General features: G+C 40.9%; 1 protein-coding gene across 2 annotated transcripts in view; it reads right to left on the bottom strand.

The window, feature by feature from the left end:
- Positions 1–621: 621 nt before the first annotated feature.
- LOC145509220 (uncharacterized) overlaps positions 622–22,147 on the bottom strand; it is a 169,768-nt gene continuing 148,242 nt past the window's right edge. The window contains exon 5 of one of the 2 annotated variants that reach the window (XR_014055925.1): positions 622–4,441. The gene's annotated coding sequence lies outside the window, so the exon portion shown is untranslated. The remainder of the gene's footprint in view (positions 4,442–22,147) is intronic. The other variant, XR_014055921.1, reaches the window with a different exon arrangement.

The raw sequence follows: 22,147 nt of genomic DNA, 5'->3' as shown, positions 1-22,147 counted from the left end.
CACCAAGAATAGACAGGTATCTTTAGGACTGAGAAAATGGAAGAGCTTTGCAGACATGAAAAGAATTCTACTTTCACAATGTGTTAGGACGACAAGAGGTGCATATACTAATTCATGTAAACACAAAGGAGATCCCTCAGAGAACCACTGGTAAGTCTACACTTGAAAGATCTACCCTTTGATCTAGACAAATAGTACTAAAAAAAAAACTACTAGGAGAAAGATCAGCATAGAGACAATGTCTATTTTGTCAATTAAATGTGCAAGAAGGCCAGCTAGGAGCAGCATGGTTGCTGCATGATTAGTTCTGTCCCTTTTCCAGTTTGTTACTTCTTTGCTGATCAAAATATTCATTATAACTCTGAGGTTCACTGAAGTCTAATGGGTTGAGAAATGAACTTCTAGGGTCTAAAAAGCCTATGATGTTGGCTGCAACACTACTGTGTGTCTGTGCTCCTGTGTGCGTGTACCAACACCCACACCCACACCCACACACGCCCAAGCAAGCAAGCAAGGAAGGGAGGGACACTGTAACAACCACCTAATCCTAAAGGGAAAATATGACTCAGGAATTAATGGTGTAAAGGATTTGTGCAAGAAAAAAAAATCATCTAAATCAATGTATTCATTCATTTATCAACGTTTTAATTAGTAATAAATATTTACTCAGAACTTCCAACATTTCAGAACGTGGATTGTTTGAGGATTAAACTGTAAATAATACAATGCTTTTCTCTTCATAAAACTCCATATTCTAATGCAGGCAATACAAATAAACTGCAAAATAAAAATTTTGACATAAAAAACCGATGTGGTCATGCATTGTATAGTTACAATGCATGTATAGTTACAATGCATGTATAGTTACTACTGGTCTACAATAAAAAGTTGACACTTCATAAAATAAAAAGGACACTTAAAACATTCTCAGTTCTGGAAATTTGAAAGGCTAAATATTTTTAGAAAGACTGGTTATTAAAATATTTTATAAAATTCTGAATTTTGAAAAAAAAATGATTCTGCATGAACTAGGAGAGCAAAGCTGGATTTCCTTTCTTCAGATCCAGGTTTGCTGTTCACTATATTCCAAAATAAGTACTTTCAAAATTATTAGAATTCAAAAATATATGTTTGAAACTCATTAACAATTTTTTTACAGGTAGAAAACCTGCAGTACATAGTTCTTCAAATTCTTTTCATTTTCCACTTTATCTGAAACTCAATGGGCTACCTTTTAAAGGATACCAGACAAGACAATTACTATTTTGTTCTTTATACTGAGCTCTTGATTTCTTTCTAATTGTTTTAGATAATCCCAAACCATCCAAAATAACAAATTATAATAATATAAACCAGAATTTCCCAACATATTATGTATTATATAGAGTTGCATTGGGACTATATGCACTGTTAATAAATTCAAACAAATGCATTTATAAATACAAAATAAAAATCTAAAAATGTATTGTTATTATGGACTAATGCCATTTTAAGAAAGAAATGGTTAACCAGATGCCAGAAAGCTGTAAGTTGCATAATATGCTTTTATATTTAATAATAGCAAATAAATAAGTGATTATTTTTGTTGTTATACATTTTTAATATTCATGTGTAAATTGCATATTAATTCCTTCATCATTGTGATTGTTTTCCTAGTTTGTTTTACTGTAATGCAAATTATTGACAATGATGCATTAACTCTTGATAGTTTTCTATTAGAAAATGATTATTTAAAAAATTCTCCATGGTCAATTAACATTGGTAAGCATTGCCATAGCCAAGGGATGCAGCCAAACCAAAGTTCAAATGAAATACTTTAGTGGCTTACAATGCTCCATTTTGAGGCTCAGAAATATCTAGCAGTTTGTGCAGTTGATGGTCATTCAGATAGGTGCTAAATTTTGCTAACACTATTTTGTGATTATTTCTTAGATTGAAAAAAAAGAAGGCAGCAGGTGGATCCCCTTCTCTTGTACAAGAGTAATTGTGAATTAGTATTCTGGGCTTCCTTGGTGACTCAGGGGTAAAGAACACAATTGCCAATTCAGGAGAAGCAGGAGACACCGGTTCAATCCCTGGGTTGGGAAGATCTCCTGGAGGAGGAACTGATAACCCACTCTAGTATTCTTGCCTGGAAAATTCCATGGACAGAGGAGCCTGGCGGGTCGCAGTCTATAGGGTCACAAAGAGACACAACTCAGCAACCGAGTAGCAACTGAGTACACAGGCACAGTGTTTATTCTAACTGAGATACTGAGAGTAATGTAACCAGTTTTACATCTACCTACAGGATATTTGTTTCAAAGAACAAAATTCACAATGTAACTGTTTCTAAAGTATAGCTCTCAGCATATGTGTTAAAAAAAAAAAAATAGAGCAGAGGTTGGCAAACTTCTATAAAGATCCAGAGAGTAAATATTTTAGCTTTGCCATATGACATCTGTTGCATCTACTTAGATCAGTCATTGTATCCAAGAAGCACCACAGATAAAATGTACATAAAAGAGCCTGTCTCAATAAAGCATTACTTATAGACAATGAAATCAGAATGAATATAATGATATAATTTTCATGCTGCAAATACTATTTTTAAGAATTATTTTTAACCATTTAAAGACATAAAAACCATTTTTAGCTTTCAGGTCCTAGCAGCACAAGCTGGAAGTGGAATTTGGCCCATGGGATATAAGATGCGATGGCCTATTCTATCCAGTTATAGCGGAATCTCCCACCCATTCAGTTCAGTTCAGTTTAGTCACTTAGTTGTGTCCCACTCTTTGCGATCCCATGAACCGAAGCATGCCGGGCCTCCCTGTCCATCACCAACTCCCCAAGTTTACCCAAACTCACGTCCAATGAGTCAGTGATGCCATCCAACCATCTATCTCATCCTCTTTTGTCCCCTTCTCCTCCTGCCTTCAATATTTCCCAGCATCAGGGTCTTTTCAAGTGAGTCAGCTCTTCACATAAGATGGCCAAAGTATTGGAGTTTCAGCTTCAACATCAGTCCTTCCAATGAACACCCAGGACTGATCTCCTTTAGGATGGACTGGTTGCATCTCCTTGCAGTCTAAGGGACTCTCAAGAGCCTTCTCCAACACCACAATTCAAAAACACTGGCTCTTCGGCACTCAGCTTTCTTTATAGTCCAACTCTCACATCCATACATGACTACTGGAAAAACCATAGCCTTGACTAGACTTGACTTTGTTGACAAACTAATGTCTCTGCTTTTTAATATGCTGTGTATGTTGCTCATAACTTTCCTTCCAAGAAGTAAATGTCTTTTAATTTCATAGCTGCAATCACCATTTGCAGTGATTTTGGATCCCCCCAAAATAAAATCAGCCACTGTTTCCACTGTTTCCCCATCTATTTGCCATGAAGTGATGGGACTGGATGACATGATCTTGGTTTTCTGAATGTTGAGCTTTAAGCCAACTTTTTCACTCTCCTCTTTCACCTTCATCAAGAGGCTCTTTAGTTCTTCTTCGCTTTCTGCCATAAGGGTGGTGTCATCTGCATATCTGAGGCTATTGATATTTCTCCCAGCAATCTTGATTCCAGCTTGTGCTTTCTCCAGCCCAGCGTTTCTCATGATGTACACTGCATATAAGTTAAATAAGCAGGGTGACAATATACAGCCTTGACGTACTCCTTTTCCTATTTGGAACCAGTCTGTTGTTCCATGTCCAGTTCTAACTGTTGCTTCCTAACCTGCATACAGGTTTCTCAAGAAACAGGTCAGGTGGTCTGGTATTCCCATCTCTTTCAGAATTTTCCACAGTTTATTGTGATCCACATAGTCAAAGGCTTTGGCATAGTCAATAAAGCAGAAATAGATGTTTTTCTGGAACTTTCTTGCTTTTTCAGTGATCCAGCGGATGTTGGCAATTTGATCTCTTGTTCCTCTGCCTTTTCTAAAACCAGCTTGAACACCTGGAAGTTCACGGTTCACTTATTGCTGAAGCCTGGCTTGGAGAATTTTGAGCATTACTTGACTAGCATGTGAGATGAGTGTGATTGTGCAGTAGTTTGAGCATTCTTTGGCATTGCCTTTCTTTGGGATTGGAATGAAAACTGACATTTTCCAGTCCTGTGGCCACTGCTAAGTTTTCCAAATTTGCTGGCATATTGAGTGCAGCATCTTCACAGCATCGTCTTTTAGGATTTGAAATAGCTCAACTGGAATTCCATCACCTCCACTAGCTTTGTTCATAGGGATGCTCCCTAAGGCTCACTTGACTTCACATTCCAGGATGTCTGGTTCTAGGTGAGTGTAGTGATCATACCATTGTGATTATCTGGGTCACGAAGATCTTTTTTGTACAGTTCTTCTGTGTATTCTTGCCACCTCTTGTTAATATCTTCTACTTCTGTTAGGTCCATATCATTTCATTCCAAAACAGAGTGATTGTCCTATGTGCTGAAACTATGAAACCTATAGACAAAAAACAAAAACCAAATTACCAAAAGCTGCCCAAGGTGTGAGGGGTTCAAGTCCTCCCCTTGGATACTCCCTACCCCCCCCATCCCACCCCACCCCCCCATCCCCGCTCATGCATGGCCACCTTGTTACTGCCAAAATCTCGCTTTTCTCTGCCCACCAATGCAAATTTTAAAATATGGAGGCGGAATTTTGGAGGAAATAGATGGCTTTACTCCTCAGCTGGTCAAGGGAGCACACAGCAGGCTAGCACTTCAAGAGCAGTGCCCTGTCCCCTACCTGGGGGAACTGAGAGACTGTATACAGCCTGGGTCTCCTGGGTCCATCAGCCTGCCACCTTCTTTCTAGAATGCAAACAGCTCTAAGGGGTGACTTGCTACAAGAGAGTGAAGGGAGAGCAAAAATGTGATACAGGATGTAAATTACATAGAATTAGGGGACTTCTAGTAACAGACACTACAGGTTAGTAACACTTAAAGTAAAGCTAGGAGTGATTAACTTTTTGATGACCAGTCATGTTTCTTCTCTAGTCTCTTCACTGTTTACTTTCCTTGTTCTCAGGAAAGGAAACACTTCATTTCTATTTTTGCTGCAACAACCTCATCTTCGTGTCCCCAGCCTCCAGCAGGGAGTGAAGCTGTCCTGTCCGGTAGCCCCTTTCCTGCTGGGCACCCATCGAGTTTTGAGCAGCAGTTACTTGCCGGCCACAGTTCCTCACCCAGCAAGTCATCAGTACCTACTGAGGTTCCCAGAGGGACAGAAGCAGCCTTTGCAGCCCCAGCCCCAGAGCTAGAGTCCAGCCCTGAGAGTCTGACTCTCTGACGGCTGATGACCAGCCAAGTCGGGCAGCTGTTCTGTGCTCCGCGCACCCAAGGGGGATTGGGACTGAGACCTGCCCTTCAGGCTCACAGCCAACAGTGTGGGTGACGGTGGCGTTTCAAATCACCAACCGTTTTATTTCGGCAGGGGAAAGAACGCCTTCTACGAAACATTTATAAAGAACATTTCTTCCGCCCAGGGAGGGAGATCTGGACCCTTTCACATGTTTTTTCAAGCGGCCTCGCGCGGTGTCCTCCGGCCCTCGGGCTGCAGACGGGGTGCCCGGAGGAACCAGGAGCGGAGGCGGCCCCGTGTACCCGGCTGGGGCCGCCCCTCGGCCGGCGGCTCCGGGAAGCCGCGCCTCCGGGGCAAGCGACGCGCACTCTGGGCCCGGGGCCGGGAGGGATCCGGGGTCCCGTCCTCCCAGGAGCTCCGGGCCCCTGACGCAGCGGCGGGCGCAGGAACCCGGGAGCCGGGTGCGCCCCGAGAAGCCGGGAGGCGGCGAGGAGAGAGCAGGGCAGCCTCCGGACCCTGGAGATGGTCCCCATCCTCCGTGGGCGGGGGAGGCGGCGGACACTGGGGCCCCGCCGGCGGCACAGCGGCTCCTCCGCCGGTCTAAGGGCTTCCGACAGACCCGGCTCAGCCCCGCGGGCAGACAGCGCACCAGCTCCCCTCACGCGGCCACAGACGGGGCCGCGCGTCCCCCGCCAGCTCGCCTCCCACGGCTCGACCTGGGGCCTCGGCCGCCGCCGCGGGAACTTGCGGGCGGAGGACCGGGAGAAGGGGCGCGCGTGGCCTGTCCCCGAGCTCGGTCGCGGGGCCCAGGGCTGAGACGTGCCGACGCCCGGGCCCTCCCCAGCAGAGGACCCGAGCGGGAAGCTCCGGGGCTCCGGGCTCAGCGACGGTGCTCTGTTTCTCACGTGCTTCTTGATCTCAGTGATCCGAACCGCCCTCTGCAGTCCTGCCACGCTGCTGTTAATACGTTGTGCTTTTGTGTTGAATGGACGCTATAGACCAGGACATCACAGGGTAACTAGGAATTAAAGAGGATAGGGCACTTGCACAAATAGGTGGTGAGAAGACTCGGCATCTCAGGGACCCCCACACCCACAGCCACATCCTGCCCACTCAGCTCCCACCCTAATGTCTGGGGCTCCTCCTGCCTGAACCCTGCAGAGGCCTAGCTGTCACTTGGATTCTGTGCCTGTGTTCACCGGGGACCTCTCCTGGCTCAACCCTTGTCTGTGCAGACCCCACCCAGCCTCCCCAACCTCATGCTTTAAGAAACGACCCTGAGAAGTGTCACCCAAATACAGTCTGATTGTTGTTTCTTGCTGGTGAAAAATTAGGAAAGCTTTCATCTAGGCTTGTTTATTGTGACCCACATTATGACCCAATTGTTTTATTATCTGTATATCATATTTTAGTAGGTGATTATACTCTGAGCTGTTGTGAAGGTACTTTGCAATTGTTTAAAGTAATTTTCTTTCAAGTTGTGCAGAAAGAGTAGTGTCATCAATAGTTCCCTCCCCCCTCCAAAAGATGTCCGGGTCCTAATCCCCAGAACCTATGACTACGTTAACTCACATGGTAAAAGGGACTTGTGTGGGTGTGGTTAAAGAAATTATCTACACCTGGGAGGCCCTTCTGGGTTACTGGTGTGGGTGCATTGTAGTCCCAAGGGTCCTCAGAAGTCAAAGAGGGAGTTAGAAGGGTCACAGTTGGTGAAGGAGATGTGAGGACATGAGCCACAGACGGACTGAAGTGGCTGCTGGGCCACAAGCGAGCCGTGTGGTGACACCTAGAAAGAACAGGCCCTCAGATCCTCCAGAAGGAACCCAGCCCCGCTGACACCTCCATGTCCGCACAGCGAGATCCATATTGGACCTCTTCATATGGATGAGAAAATGAACTTGTGCTCATTTGTTACACCAGCAATAAGAAATGAATACAGGTAGGGAAATGTATCTTTTTTAAAGATGCATGGGCCCTATAAATTTTTTTCTTTAAAAAATGTATCTTTTTTCAAGATACATGGCCCCCTTACTGGTAGGAAGAATTTCTTTGTATCAGGGAGTTAGAATGAGGAAAGGTAATTTGATAATATGTATCCTCTGAAAAGCAATTCAGAAGCCACTCTCCTGAGAAAGAGGGAAGGGAAGATGTGGGTAGAAATGAAAGTCCCTCCCCAGGGTCAGGAAGGGACTTTGAGCAGAGAAGCCTCAGGGAAACAGCTGGGAATGCTATGCTCAAAATCTCACTTAGATCTGGAGATGCTCTGGAGACAGCTGAACTGAGAGATGCCCAAGGGGGCTCCTGGGGCCTTGCACCTGCATCTTCACCACCAGCTAGCTGAGCGCCGTCCTGCAAAGATGAGCATCCAGAACTGGGGGGATCGCCATTGGAAGAAGAAAACATTAACCAGGGGAAAAAATGACCTGATATTGCAACGTGTTCCATGTAAACTTAGTTTTGCATCTTTCTCTTCTGATATCTAGTTGAAAGTGACAACAATATGTTATCAATGTTTAGCCAGTCATTCTCAGTCTACAAACCCGAAGTAAATTGTGCTTGTGTGAGTCTGGGCGAATGCATTTAGAAACAGGGATGCTGAACGGATGTACACAAGCTGGCTCTGAATTACACAAACATCCACATCCTATTGCTACCCCTGTCTACTTGTGTGATTTTAGACAGGACACCTAATGTCTTCAATCGCCTGTTTCTTTACTTCTAGAGTAGAGATGGCAATCCTATTACATCATAGAGCTGTGTGGAAAATTACATGAGATAATACATGTATCGGCACTTATATGAGGGTAGCTCAGTTCAGTTTAGTTGCTCAGTCATGTCCAACTCTCTGTTACCCCATGGACTGCAGCATCCCAGGCCTCCCTGTCCATTACCAACTCCCAGAGTTTACTCAAACTCATGTCCATTGAGTCAGTGATACCATCCAACCATCTCATCCTCTGTCGTCCCCTTCTCATCCTGCCTTCAGTCTTTCCCAGCATCAGGGTCTTTTCCAATGAATCAGTTTTTCACATCTGTGAGGGTAGCTAGCATAGTGAGTGTACCTCCACACAGTGAGGGTAGCTAGCAATCCCCAGTTAATACTGAGCACAGGGTGATGATGCTTAACATCCTTTGGATTCTGGTCCTGCTTTGGATTCTTTCTATCTCTCTGGCCTGTTTCTGCTTCTGCATCGCCACTGATTCAAAAAGATATTACTCCTCTCAACTTTAAAAATCTACTTTTCACTGTACAAGGTTGGAGAATTTGGTGAGAAGCAGCCTTTCTCTGTGCCCACTCTGAGCCCTTTGAGTTCAGGAAACAAGGTCCTGAGGCAGCTGACAAAAGTCAGACTTTGGTACTTTTAGAAACCCAGCAAAGATTACAGAGCAAGTGAGAGCAACCAAGATTCAAATGCAGATGAGTCCTGTTCCTGGGCCCTCAGACCCACAGGAGGTCCACATCCCATTCTACTCAGATGGCCTCAGCAGTTGCTTTCATGTTTCTTTTGAAGTGACTTTATAGATTTCTTGGGCTTCCCTGGAGGCTAGTTTCCAGGTTGTCTCTGGCCAAGCATTCTGACTCAGGGTTCATTTCATGTATTTTGTTCAGCTTTCTAATTACCAGTAGTAGGTGAGAAAGTCCAGACACTGTCCCTCTTCTATTTGGAAGCAGAAATCACATTTCATTTTAAGAGGAAACTATACTTTTGAATCAATAATTTAAAATAGCCTAACCACACATGCTTGAAGGTCTTTTGTTTCATATTATTTGTTTTGCTCATGAACATGTTAAAAGAAAATGAAATATCAGGAGATACATTAAGACAGCTCCCCCCTCCCCCCCAGAAGAACTTTATGCCAACAAATCCTGGGTAAGGTCTTAGGAGTTTGAGTTTGAATCCTTCAGGTATTTCAAGTCACTGAGGCAATTTTTACTCCTGTTTTCATAAGATCAGTTGGTCTAATAAGTCACACTAAATTTTCCCACAGTTCATATTGTGGAGAATTTTTTTTCCCCCCTGAATTCCAGTGTCCATCTTCTTTTTCAGTCACTAGCAGTTCATTCTGCTCTAAAGTGTGCAGTTCACTGTCTCTGGATTGGCTTGAGGTGACCACCTGTATGACACTTGGCAGCTCACTTCTCATTTCTAATCAATGGATTTGAATTAAAGGGACTTTAAGGCTCTTCCATTCATTACTCAATGAATACTTATCAACTGAGGATTGTAACCAATGGAGGCACATTAATAAATGAGACAGATTGGGGCCCTACCCTCATGTGGCTTGCTGGAGTACACAGACTCTTATAAATAAAATTTTAATTGTGGAAAAAATTTTGATTAGCATTGTAAAGAAAAAACTGAGCTTTCCAGATGACTCGGTGGTAAAGAATCCACCTGCCAGGCAGGAGACATGGGTTCAATCTCTGGGTCAGGAAGATTCCTTGGAGAAGAAAATGGCAACCCACTCCAGTATTTCTGCCTGGGAAATCCTATGGACAGAGGAGCCTGGCGGGCTGCAGTCCATGGGGTCGCGAGAGTCAGAGATGACTTAGCGACTAACCAACAACAACAGCGACAGAAAAGATCAGGATCACATGGAATGGTAATGGGGAAACACCAGCATTAGATGGGGTGGTCCAAGAATGCCCATCTGAAAGGTTAATATCTGAGCTGCCATCCAGATGAGCAGAAAACAGCAGCCATTTTAAGCTCTAGGACAACGGCGCTCTAGGCAGAGGGAAGAGCAAGTACAAAGGCCCTGAGATGGGCACCAACTTGGAGGGTGAAAACACATGGAGGCTCAGTTGACATGAATTAGTGCATACATGATGAAGGGAAGGAGGGCGGGGCGGGGGGAGTCAGAGCCTAGCTCAGTGCTGGCAGTCTGTGATCCCAGGATTTGATACTGCTTCGAATACTTCTCACATAAATGCAGCACATTAGATGTCCCGTGCCCACACAGATGGATGACATAGGGCCCTGGCAGTCAGACAGAGTGTATGCGGTAGTCAAGGCACCAGCAAGATCACAGGATCTGAGATCAGCAGGGACCTTAATGGTACCAGAGAGCCTATTTTAAACTCAGGAGACTGAAGAGCAATTTTTGTAGTCTTGGCCAGTATGAACCAAAATGAAATTATTCCTACAGTTTGCAGAAATGTTGCCTCAAAAAAATGTTGGGCTTTTTATGAAGCTTGTGTAGAAAGGATACATAGAACCCATGTCTAGAAATCCTACTTCCATGGGAGAAAGCCACCAGGAAAACTGCTTGGAGAGTTTAAGGAATGTGACTTTTAAATTATAAAAGAGAAAGACACTAAAATACAAGAAAAGTTCAGAAACAAAAGGGGTTGATCCAAAGCTGGCAGGCTTTGTCCTGGTGAAGGGTAGCTACCCAACACATAGCACACCTCCCCACATTGCTGGGATTATCCCTGTCATGCTTTCCCATGGACTGTAGCCCTCCAGGCTCCTCTGTCCATGGGATTCTCCAGGCAAGAATGCTGGAGTGGGTAGCCATTCCCTTCTCCAGGGGATCTTTCCAATCCAGGGATCAAACCTGTGCCTCCTGCATTGCAGGCAGATTCTTTACCACCCGAGCCATTGCACTTTATATGGTGCCAATTAAAAATTCAGTTTAAGTAATTTTTTTCTTCAGGTTAAGTAATTCCTAAGACCAAAATAGCTCCCCCTTGATGTTATCTGCACACTTGCACGTGTAGTCTGCAAGAACTCCCTCTTCCCTGAAGACCTCCAGTCACCAGCCTGTCCACATGTCTCCTATCACATCTGTCCACATGTCTCCTATCACATCTGTCCACAAGTGTCATGGGCTCTCTGCTTGCCTCTGCACAGAATTGTTGCTGTTGGGATTTCTTTTTAGACAGGGAATCATTCTGTCAGCCATCACCTAAACTTCAATATCCTCCCACCTGAGACTGTATTTCTATGTTCCTTAAAAGAGCATTTTAACAAAATCTCGATTTGAACATGAATGGGTTTTACCTACCGATTTTTATCTGTCTTTCATTGTATCCTATGGTCTGATTCTGCCCTTAGCCTCTCATGGAACAACTTGCCAGGATTTATTAATGACTTCTAATCCCCTTTTCCATTTGCCTCCACCCTTCTGTGGCATATGCTTCTATGACACGTCCTTATTGCCATGATGCTCTCTCCTTCCTTTTGGAATGCTTGCTGCTGCCTTCCTGCTTCTCTGCTGTGTCCTGTCCCCATGTGTGTCTCTCCCTGGTACTCACAGCAGGTTCATAGCAGACTCACTCACACGATCTTCCCTTTGGTGTCCCTGCCTCTCATTTCAGCTATGATATTTGGGTACAAATTCCCAAGTATTTATCTCCAACTAAGTCTCTTGCTCCCATGTCTGGGCTCTGTAGAATATTCACCTGAATAATTACCATGGATCAAACCTAATATACCTTTCCCTCTCCCCAGTTACATCCCTTACGGACTCTCCCTCTCTCCTGGGCACCAGGCTCCCTGGTTCAGATCATCCATGACCCATTTCTCTACACTTAAGGAGTTATCTGGCCTCGTTGGCTCCAGCTCTAATGGAGTGAGCTGAGCAATGATGGATACAGAGAAAAGTGGAGACAACAGGTATGTACCAGGTGAGGTTGTAACTGCACTGAGAATAAAGGGCAGTGCTGATGAAAGGAAAGATTATAGAGGGTTTCTGAAAGTTAGAAAACATTGGAAAGCAGTTTTAAACACAGGTGGGGGAGTGGTGTGATAGAGAAGTTGCAGTTTAAAGAGAAAGGCTCATTGCTTGCTCAGAAGGATCTTACTGGTAACATCTTATCAAATGCTCTCTCTGTTACAAATACTCCAGGTTACAAATCTTTTAGAAATATATCCTACACATTTGCTAGCAGCAGAATAACACAGGTCAAAGTTGTACGTTGCAGCATTGTTTGTAATATAAATAGATTGCTGAATATCAGTGTTCATCCCAATGTGTGTGGGCAAAGTGTATTATAATAGTACATCATCCATTCAGTGCACTGCTGTGCAGGAAATTATGTCCTGATAGAGGACAATTTCCAAGGTATTGTCAAATAAATAAAAGCAACATGTAACAAAACACCATGATTAATATACCACTATTTGTGTTTTTAATTAGGGCATGAAGGAGAAATATATTTTCATATTTGCTTGTAAGGCACTCTAGAAGGACCCCTAAGAAACAAAATACTACCTGTGGAGGGCAGATGGCCCTGGACAAACAGACTAAATGATAGGAGGCACACATTAGTGCAAAGCATATTTTCAGTATCTTGAATCATGAATCTGTATTATAACCTCTTTGGAATTTTCAATAAATTGAATTTTTTAAAACCTGCAAAGAATAATATGCATTTTACTATGTTTATTTTATATACTATTTTACTGTTTTTTCCAACTGAATGACTTTCTGGTTTGTTTTACTGCAACTATTATTTGGCTTCTCTAAAATGTCTATCCATAAGTCTTGTCTGGTGGTTTTGACTTTTTTATTTTAGCTGTGATAAAAAACAAAGAAAAAGAGATTTTTCTCAACACCCTAGGTAGTGAGTCCTTTTCTTTTTTCCTCCTTTCAGATGCTTTATATACTTTACACATTTTGGCATTATTTTCATAACTTTTACTTGCAGGAAAGAGGATAAAGCTATGCTAGCTTGCTAGGGTTGCCAGAATAAAATACCACAGACTGAGGCTTAAATAACAGAATTTCATCCAGGTTATCCAATTTTATAGCATTCAGCTCTTCAGAGTACTCCCTTATTATTTCATTTCATCATATCATCAGTTATGTTTCCTCTTTTGTTACTGATTTTAGTTGTATTTTTTCTTAGTCAATATAGCTAAAAATTTGTCACTTTTGTTAACCTGTTTGAAGTAACTGTTGTTTAAAATGATTTCTTTGGTTTTCCTCTTCTCTATATTTATCTGAGAGCTAATCTTTACTATTTTCATTACTTCTTCTATCTCTGGGTTTGGTTTGATCTCCCTTTTCTACTTAGGTGTAAAGATAGTTTGTTTATTTGAGCTTTCTTTTCAATGTGTGCATTAACAGTCATACATTTCATTGTTGGTGATTTTTTGCAGAATTCCATACATTTTGGTATGTTCTATTTGCATTTTTATTTGTCTCCAGGTATTTTCTAAGTTCCTTTTTTATTATTTTTTAGCCTATTGGTTATTTAAGAGTGTGTTTAATCTTCACATATTTGTGGATTTTCCCACTTTTCCTTCTACTATTAATTTTTAGTTTCATGATTATGACAGGAAAAAGTTCCTTTGTATGATTTGAGTCTATTTATAGTAACTTACTTTCTGGTCCAACATGTGGTCAATTTTGGAGAATGTTTCCCGTGCACTTGTGCAAAATATGGAATCTGTCTGTCTTTGCCTGGGTCACTTGGTGCCTTAGCCTCAGGCTTCTCAGGGGTCACTTCTCACTGTCGGACGCAGCTGTTGGGATGGTCGGCCATTTTTGTGCTTTTAATTGCATGGAGAGATCACTGTGACAAAAGGGACACCTTTATGTCAGCCGGTGACTCTCAGTATCACCTTTCTATAGCAGGTAGGCTAAGAGTGGGCTCTGATACATTCCGGGAGCCTCTCTCAGACTCACCCTTTGGCTACATTCTCAGAAACTGGAAAATTTTGACCCTGCAAGTGGCATGGCCCCAATACAAACTGGGGGACCCAAACAAAATGGCCTCTGAATGGCACACTAGCTTTTGCCAAAAGCAGGGAAATGACTCAGAATTTCCTTGCACTCAGTCTTTCATGGCCCTCCATCAGAATCCGGATTTCAGGGACTCATGGTGCATGTCTTCTTGTTGCCTCCTTGTCTCCTGTTCCCCTCTGTCTCTCTCCATCAGATTTCCTAGACAACCCCTACTCGACCTTTCATAGCCACATGATCTCTAGGAAAGGATTCTGAGGTTCCCTTTCATCCAGGTCTTTCTTCTATATTCAAAAGCCTGAAGGATCAAAAACTCTCCTAACATTCTAAAGATCCCCTTCTAACTATGCTTATCTCTCAGGTGGGGAGGGAACCAAGTTTCCCCCACTCCTGAACATCCTAAAGAATTCCCTTCTAACTACTCCAGTTTCTTGGGGTGGGAGGGGGGAAGGATCAAGCTTCCCCCACTCCCGCAAATTCCCTTAACCCTTCAGTTTCTTCTGATGGGACAAAGACCTCCCTTCCCACCAGAGGGACAATCCAAGATTTTTATCAGCTGATCTGCCCCTGATACCAGAGTCAATTTGAGCACTATTTGGTCTATAATTTAGGTATAAAACTATGACTACAGAAAGAAAAGGTGACTTTTTGACACAAGAAGGCCATGATATTCTTTAGACTCTGGAGAAAACTGGTTAAAGTGAAATTATTTTTTCTTGGAAACTGCAAAACCAGTTCTTTTTGCATATGCAAGTAAAAACAACGAGCTTGTTAAAAAGCCGGCCTAAAGCTTTTAATTTTAATTAGGTCCCATTTGTTTATTTTTGCTTTTATTTCCAATATTCTGGGAGGTGGGTCATGGAGGATCCTGCTGTGATTTATGTCAGAGAGTGTTTTGCCTATGTTTTCCTCTAGGAGTTTTATAGTTTCTGGTCTTACGTTTAGATCTTTAATCCATTTTGAGTTTATTTTTGTGTATGGTGTTAGGAAGTGTTCTAGTTTCTTTCTTTTCCAAGTGGTTGACCAGTTTTCCCAGCACCACTTGTTAAAGAGATTGTCTTTTCTCCATTGTATATTCTTGCCTCCTTTGTCGAAGATAAGGTGTCCATAGGTGCGTGGGTTTATCTCTGGGCTTTCTATTTTGTTCCATTGATCTATATTTCTATCTTTGTGCCAGTACCATACTGCCTTGATGACTGTGGCTTTGTAGTAGAGCCTGAAGTCAGGCAGGTTGATTCCTCCAGTTCCATTCTTCTTTCTCAAGATTGCTTTGGCTATTCGAGGTTTCTTATATTCCATACAAATTGTGAAATGATTTGTTCTAGTTCTGTGAAAAATACCATTGGTAGCTTGATAGGGATTGCATTGAATCTATAGATTGCTTTGGGTAGTATACTCATTTTCACTATATTAATTCTTCCAATCCATGAACACGGTATATTTCTCCATCTGTTTGTATCCTCTTTGATTTCTTTCATCAGTGTTTTATAGTTTTCTATATATAAGTCTTTTGTTTCTTTAGGTAGATATATTCCTAAGTATTTTATTCTTTTTGTTGCAATAGTGAATGGTATTGTTTCCTTAATTTCTCTTTTTGTTTTCTCAGTATTGGAGTATAGGAATGCAAGGGATTTCTGTGTGTTAATTTTATATCCTGCAACTTTACTATATTCATTGATTAGCTCTAGTAATTCTCTGGTAGAATCTTTAGGGTTTTCTATGTAGAGGATCATGTCGTCTGCAAACAGTGAGAGTTTTACTTCTTCTTTTTCCTATCTGTATTCCTTTTATTTCTTTTTCAGCTCTGATTGCTGTGGCCAAAACTTCCAAAACTATGTTGAATAGTAGTGGTGAAAGTGGGCATCCTTGCCTTGTTCCTGACTTTAGGGGAAATGCTTTCAATTTTTCACCATTGAGGATAATGTTTGCTGTGGGTTTGTCATATATAGCTTTTATTATGTTGAGGTATGTTCCTTCTATTCCTGCTTTCTGGAGGGTTTTTATCATAAATGGATGTTGAATTTAAAAGCTTTTGCACAACAAAGGAAACTATAAGCAGGGTGAAAAGACAGCCTTCAGAATGGGAGAAAATAATAGCAAATGAAGCAACAGACAAACAATTAATCTCAAAAGTATACAAGCAACTCCTGCAGCTGAATTCCATAAAAATAAATGACCCAACCAAAAAATGGGCCAAAGAACTAAACAGACATTTCTCCAAAGGAGACATACAGATGGCTAACAAACACATGGAAAGATGCTCAACATCACTCATTATTAGAGAAATGCAAATCAAAACCACAGTGAGGTACCATTTCACACCTGTCAGAATGGCTGCTATCCAAAAGTCTACAAGCAATAAATGCTGGAGAGGGTGTGGAGAAAAGGGAACCCTCTTACACTGTTGGTGGGAATGCAAACTAGTACAGCCACTATGGAGAACAGTGTGGAGATTCCTTAAAAAACTGGGAATAAAACTGCCATATGACCCAGCAATCCTACTGCTGGGCATACGCACCGAGGAAACCAGACTTGAAAGAGACGCGTGTACCCTAATGTTCATCGCAGCACTGTTTACAATAGCCAGGACATGGAAGCAACCTAGATGTCCATCAGCAGACGAATGGATAAGGAAGCTGTGGTACATATACACAATGGAATATTACTCAGCCATTAAAAAGAATACATTTGAATCAGTTCTATTGAGATGGATGAAACTGGAGCCCATTATACAGAGTGAAGTAAGCCAGAAAGAAAAACACCAATACAGTATACTAAGGCATATATATGGAATTTGAAAGATGGTAATGATAACCCTATATGCGAGACAGAATAAGAGACACAGATGCATAGAACAGTCTTATGGACTCTGAGGGAGAAGGTGAGGGTGGGACGTTCTGGGAGAATAGCATTGAAACATGTATATTATCATATGTGAAACAGAACACCATTCCAGGTTCAATGCATGAGACAAATGCTCAGGGCTGGGGCAATGGGATGACCCAGAGGGATGGGATAGGGAGAGAGGTGGGAGGGGGGTTCAGGATGGGGAACACATGTAAACCCATGGCTGATTCATGTCAATGTATGGCAAAAACCACTACAATATTGTAAAGTAATTAGCCCCCAACTAAAATAAATAAATTTATTTTAAAAAAAAGAAATATTGAACATTTTGCAAATTGCAAACCTTCTTTTTAAAACTGATGTAAGACAAACTCCCCATTTTTCCCTTATGAATGGATTTAGAAAGTGCTTTTGAATAAATTCCTTTATTTCCTCAAACTCTTCATGATCTTTGTCTTTAACTCAAAAATACATAAAATCCTAATTGACTAAATTTAAAAAATAGTTTTCTTGCCTTTTCATTTATTTTTTCTCTTTTGGACACTTCAAAAATAGAAAGATCATGTGTGTTTTACCTATTGAGTTCTAACAATAATCCATCAGAATGTGTCCTTTGATGCAGAGGATATTTTATAAATTTACCCAAAATCAGTTTTTATAAGTGCTTTCTATGAAAAATGGAAAACTGTCTTTGAGAGCCTTTAAATGCATTTTGGAAAAGAGTAACTTTAGTTTCTTAGCTCTTTTTTTCCATTACAGATTTTTTCTAAAACATGTGCAGTTATAAAAATTAGTTTTATTTATTTATTTTAATTGGAGGCTAATTACAAAAAAAAAAAAAAAAAAGCTGGCCTAGGGGAAATCTTGAGGTTAACCCTTTCCATGTCCCTGAAATACACAGCCCACTTTGCCTGAGACCTCAGCCTAGGGCAAATTAGAATTTCATTAAAAAAGGGGGGTGTCAAAGAGACATTTTAAATATCAAGTGGAAAACTATGAGATCTCTGCCTGTCTGTCTGGATTTACGTATGTCTCAGTGTGTGTGTGTGTGTGTGTGTGTGTGTGTGTGTGTGTGTGTTTAATAATATTGCTGAAGTTGTAAATGAGTTCTAATTTAATTGGCCTAAAGAAAAGTAAGCACTTACAAATCAGACAATTCTAAATATAAGAGAAATTAACCTAAATGAATATCAGATTCATGTGAACTGGGAAATAGTCAATATTAAATATCTAGTATTAATGTTTCTTTGCTAATCTAATAGAGACATGTCTAAGAGTCATTAACATTAAGCACAATATTTTCATCGTGCCTATGTTTATTATAACATGTATTGTTATATTGTTATATCTATTACAAGTTTGTCAACAAGGAAAGTGCCTCTGGGGGGAAAAAGAAAACTCCTAAAAATATAAATGAGATATGAGCTTTTGGATAAACTATTAAGAATAATTATACTTTAGGAATGTCTGTCGAAAATAGTCTCTCCAGATTGGGGTAACTTGATTTTCTAGGGGTGTGCTAAACTAAGTGACAGAAGTTTATCGAATAGCTAGGTCATTTCCAAATAAAATAAGATTCTGAAAGATTCATTACTAAACACTAACTGCCTCTTACAGAGAAATTAGAGATTTTGGAATATTAATGAATAATGTTTGATGCCATCCAGAGATGTTCTCTAAAATATATTTTAGAAATTATCACTGGTATTTATGTTCACCAATCTATAGAATGCTAATATAAAGGTCAGTTCTTGGTTGCTTAGGGAAAGTAGGATGTGTGTTTTCAGTAAAGAAGATATGAGGAATTAAATTGCATTTTATGAAGGGAAAAGGAAGTAAGTCTGACTTACAGGGGGCTGTTTCAGGATGGGAGAACAAAGTAAGGGTACAGAACGTGATAAGAAGGTTTTATGGAAAGTAGACCCCCAAGGGAAGAGTTTTGTGCATAAATACAAGTTTTCTTGAGATGTTGAACTGCCTTTGATAATGGATTTTAAGTTTCTTTATCTCTGAAGTGATCTCTTCTATGTTTACCTTTGAAATCTTTTGTTAACTTTGGCTAACTGAGTAACTATTGTTTCATAGTGACTTATATGATCCTAACTGACTGTTATAAACCCTTTTGATGTTTATTGAAAACACTTCTTAAATCATTTGACTTCTAGCTAACTTTGGGATGCTTCAAAGAGTCCCTGAGACATCCCAAAGAGAGATACTACCTGAGTTCATTTGACATGTTAAATTACATGGGAAGTATTGTTGGAGAAGTGATGAATCTTCTCAGGTTATATTGTGTGGTTGATGTTACTAATGTAGATATCCTAGAAATTATGTGAAATTCATGAAAATCTGATATGTCCTGGTAAAATGTTGTCAGTTATAATTCTAGTTATCATATTAAAGTGCTACATATCACAGCAATAACCAGGCTACTTTGTCGATTGCAATTTAATCAGATTTTAAACATGTCTTCTATGGTTTCACTCTGATGACTTTGCAACAATCCTGCTACTTCAAGATTTATGGAAAAGACTTCTAAGATTAACCGATAAACACATTTTGTTTGTTATCTGGTAAGCTGATACCAGACTGGAATTTAGTCTACTCTCTATGTTAAGAGAACAAAGTTTTCTTAGAGTGAGGCTTTCAATAACAGATTATGAATTTATTTGCCTTTAAGTGATTTAAATTTGTTTTTAAAATCTTTTGTTACTTTGGGAAAGCAAGCATTATTTAAAGATTATGGTACACGCAAAAGCTCATTCTGCTTCCACAAAAAAATAACCCCTCACTGTTAGACTTTTGCTATTCTGATGTTCTTAAAATATGACAACAGTCTACTCCTTAATTGGGGAATTAAAAATGCATGAACAGTAGCTGTAAATCAGAGAGTCAGGGCTATGGGAAATCCAAGATGGTTGCTTGGCTTTTCCCGGCTCCCTGACAAACCTCATTTTTATTTGACGGGTTGAAGCCTTCCCTGGCTACAGGGTTAATGCCCTCACGATGACAAAAAAATTATATTTTACTTAATATTAAGTTCTAGTTTTGTTAGTTAAGGTCTGTGTTTACTACGACTCACTTCTGAGATAGTTCTTTGTTGTTATGTTATATTGCTAAAAGGTTTAATTAATTAAGTTCTTAAAAAGAACACTCTAAGTTTGTTTCTAAAGCTTATCCCAGTAACCAGTCTTTGGGTGAAGGTCAGATGCTCCATGATGTACAACCAGGAGATTAACATCTGGCTATAATCATTTAACTAAGTCAGATGACCTGGGCTATACTGGGCTCTACCTAATGAAAGCTCTTGACTTACATTCTTGCTTGTGACCTTACTAATAACTGCTAGCTATATTATTTTCTATATCACTTGTTTCAGAAATTGTTTCTTACGTTACTAAATGTGTGACTGACATGATAAAATGCTGATATGCAGTTCCATATGAGATCAATGATTATAATAATGTAACTCTAGATATGGGAAGAAGCAACAAGAGGGAATATTCTCCTGGACCAAGAGGCTAGTAAGACAGGTATGGTCCAGAGATTTGCTACTTGCAAAGTCTGGTCTAGTCACAGTGCAGAGTGGCCTGTCAATGGGATCTTCGTTAGACTCAGGACACAAGGGCCATGAAATGCCCCCAAAGCATGGTCAAATATGTGGCTATGAAGGGACCCTGCTGACTGGAAGTTGGCACTTGCCAGTTGTCTCTACAAAGATTACATCATGACCACTGCAAGCTGCTGACCTTCAATACCCCTTGAAAGGAGTTCACAGTGGAGATCAGAAATAAGGCACTCTGTGCTCTGGGAAAAACCCAGAAGAACCGGCCTTCAGAGAGTCAGGTGTTTTCAGGTAAAGATTTTTATGAGCCCAACTTTTTGCATCTTTTCATACCTAGAGAAACACTAATGTCACAAACCAATGTCTAATCCTGGTTCTCCTGGCTAACTCCTCAGGAGCTTTTCTACTTTTCTTAATCTTTGGGCCATGTATCTTTAAATTTCTTGTAAAGTTTGTTTCTCCTAGAATACAACAAATCTCCAAGTGATAGTTTGACAAGAATGTTCCCTGGCCAACACCCAGGCAATGCTGAAACAAGCCACCTTATCGTTCCATGGACTCTCATCTCCCTCTGTAAATGCACCCTGGCAGAGAAAAGGCAAAGGGAACCCAGAGCCCCACGATGCCCCTGTACAGCCTGAAGAAGTCAGAATGGTCATCGCCCCTTTTCCCCTGAGACTGGGTTCCCAAATGTCTGAGAAGGGAAATAGGTAGATAGTTAAACATGAGCAGGGCATCAACAGGGGCCAAAGAATTGGCCCTAAAAATAAAGAGAGGGAGGAATGTGGAGACCCAAGGATGGAAGAGCAGATAAAACCATGGAGGGTCTTGGAATGCAGGAACGGAAAACCCAGACCCTTATCGTCCTTCCCTCCTCCGTGTTGTAACTATTAACGGATTTCAGGTCCTCCTGAGCAGTGTAACCTGTCTCCCCTCCTACCCCATAGGGAGAAGGTATTTACCTTACTCTCCATCCCGCGCCCCCCCCCCGAATATCCTGCCTAATCCAATCAGCGAATGACCCACAAGACCCCCTATCCCACTCCCTGTACCCTGTATAAAAGTGGACTAAGGACCCCTGTTCAACATCGGTTCTCTCTTGAGCTGGCCCGCTATTCTAATAGCGTCTTCCACTCTAATAAACTTTATTTCCCTCTCATTTTGTCTCATGTCGGGAAATTCTTCTCCAATCAGTGCCCAGACCATGACAATTTTCCTTACTGTTGTAACAAAATATTGATTAAATTTTTCTATCTAAAAATAGGAATGTCTGGTTTACTTAAAGGGATCACTGTAACTGACACCAGAAACCTCACGAGGCTATCAGGGGATTTCTCAGAAGAAAACTACAGGCCAGGAGAGGGTAAAATGAAATATTCAGAGGGCAGAGCAATAAAAATTGCCAACCAGGAAAACTCTATTCACCAAACTTACCCTTCAAATATGAAGGGAAAATGAAGGCTTTCCTAAAGAAAAGCTGAGGGAGTTCATCAGAACCAAACCTGCCTTGCAAAGAATGCTGAAGAAGTTCAAACAGAATAAAAAAGATGCAAAGTTACACATGAACACATACAAAAGTATACAACACACTAGGTAAGGTAAAAATATATTGTCAGATTTAGTTAATTCCAATTACTTAGAAGAATGGTATATTAACAACTTCAAGTATAAAGTTTCAAGGAAAAGATGATTAAAAGTAACTACAGCTAATATACCTTATTTACAAACACACAGCATAAAAGAGAAAACTGTGACGC

This window comes from Giraffa tippelskirchi, chromosome 6, assembly GCF_054371585.1.
Source record: "Giraffa tippelskirchi isolate mGirTip1 chromosome 6, T2T-mGirTip1v1.2.pri, whole genome shotgun sequence".
Lineage (NCBI taxonomy): Eukaryota > Metazoa > Chordata > Mammalia > Artiodactyla > Giraffidae > Giraffa > Giraffa tippelskirchi.
This window is presented reverse-complemented; position numbering and strand designations above follow the sequence as displayed.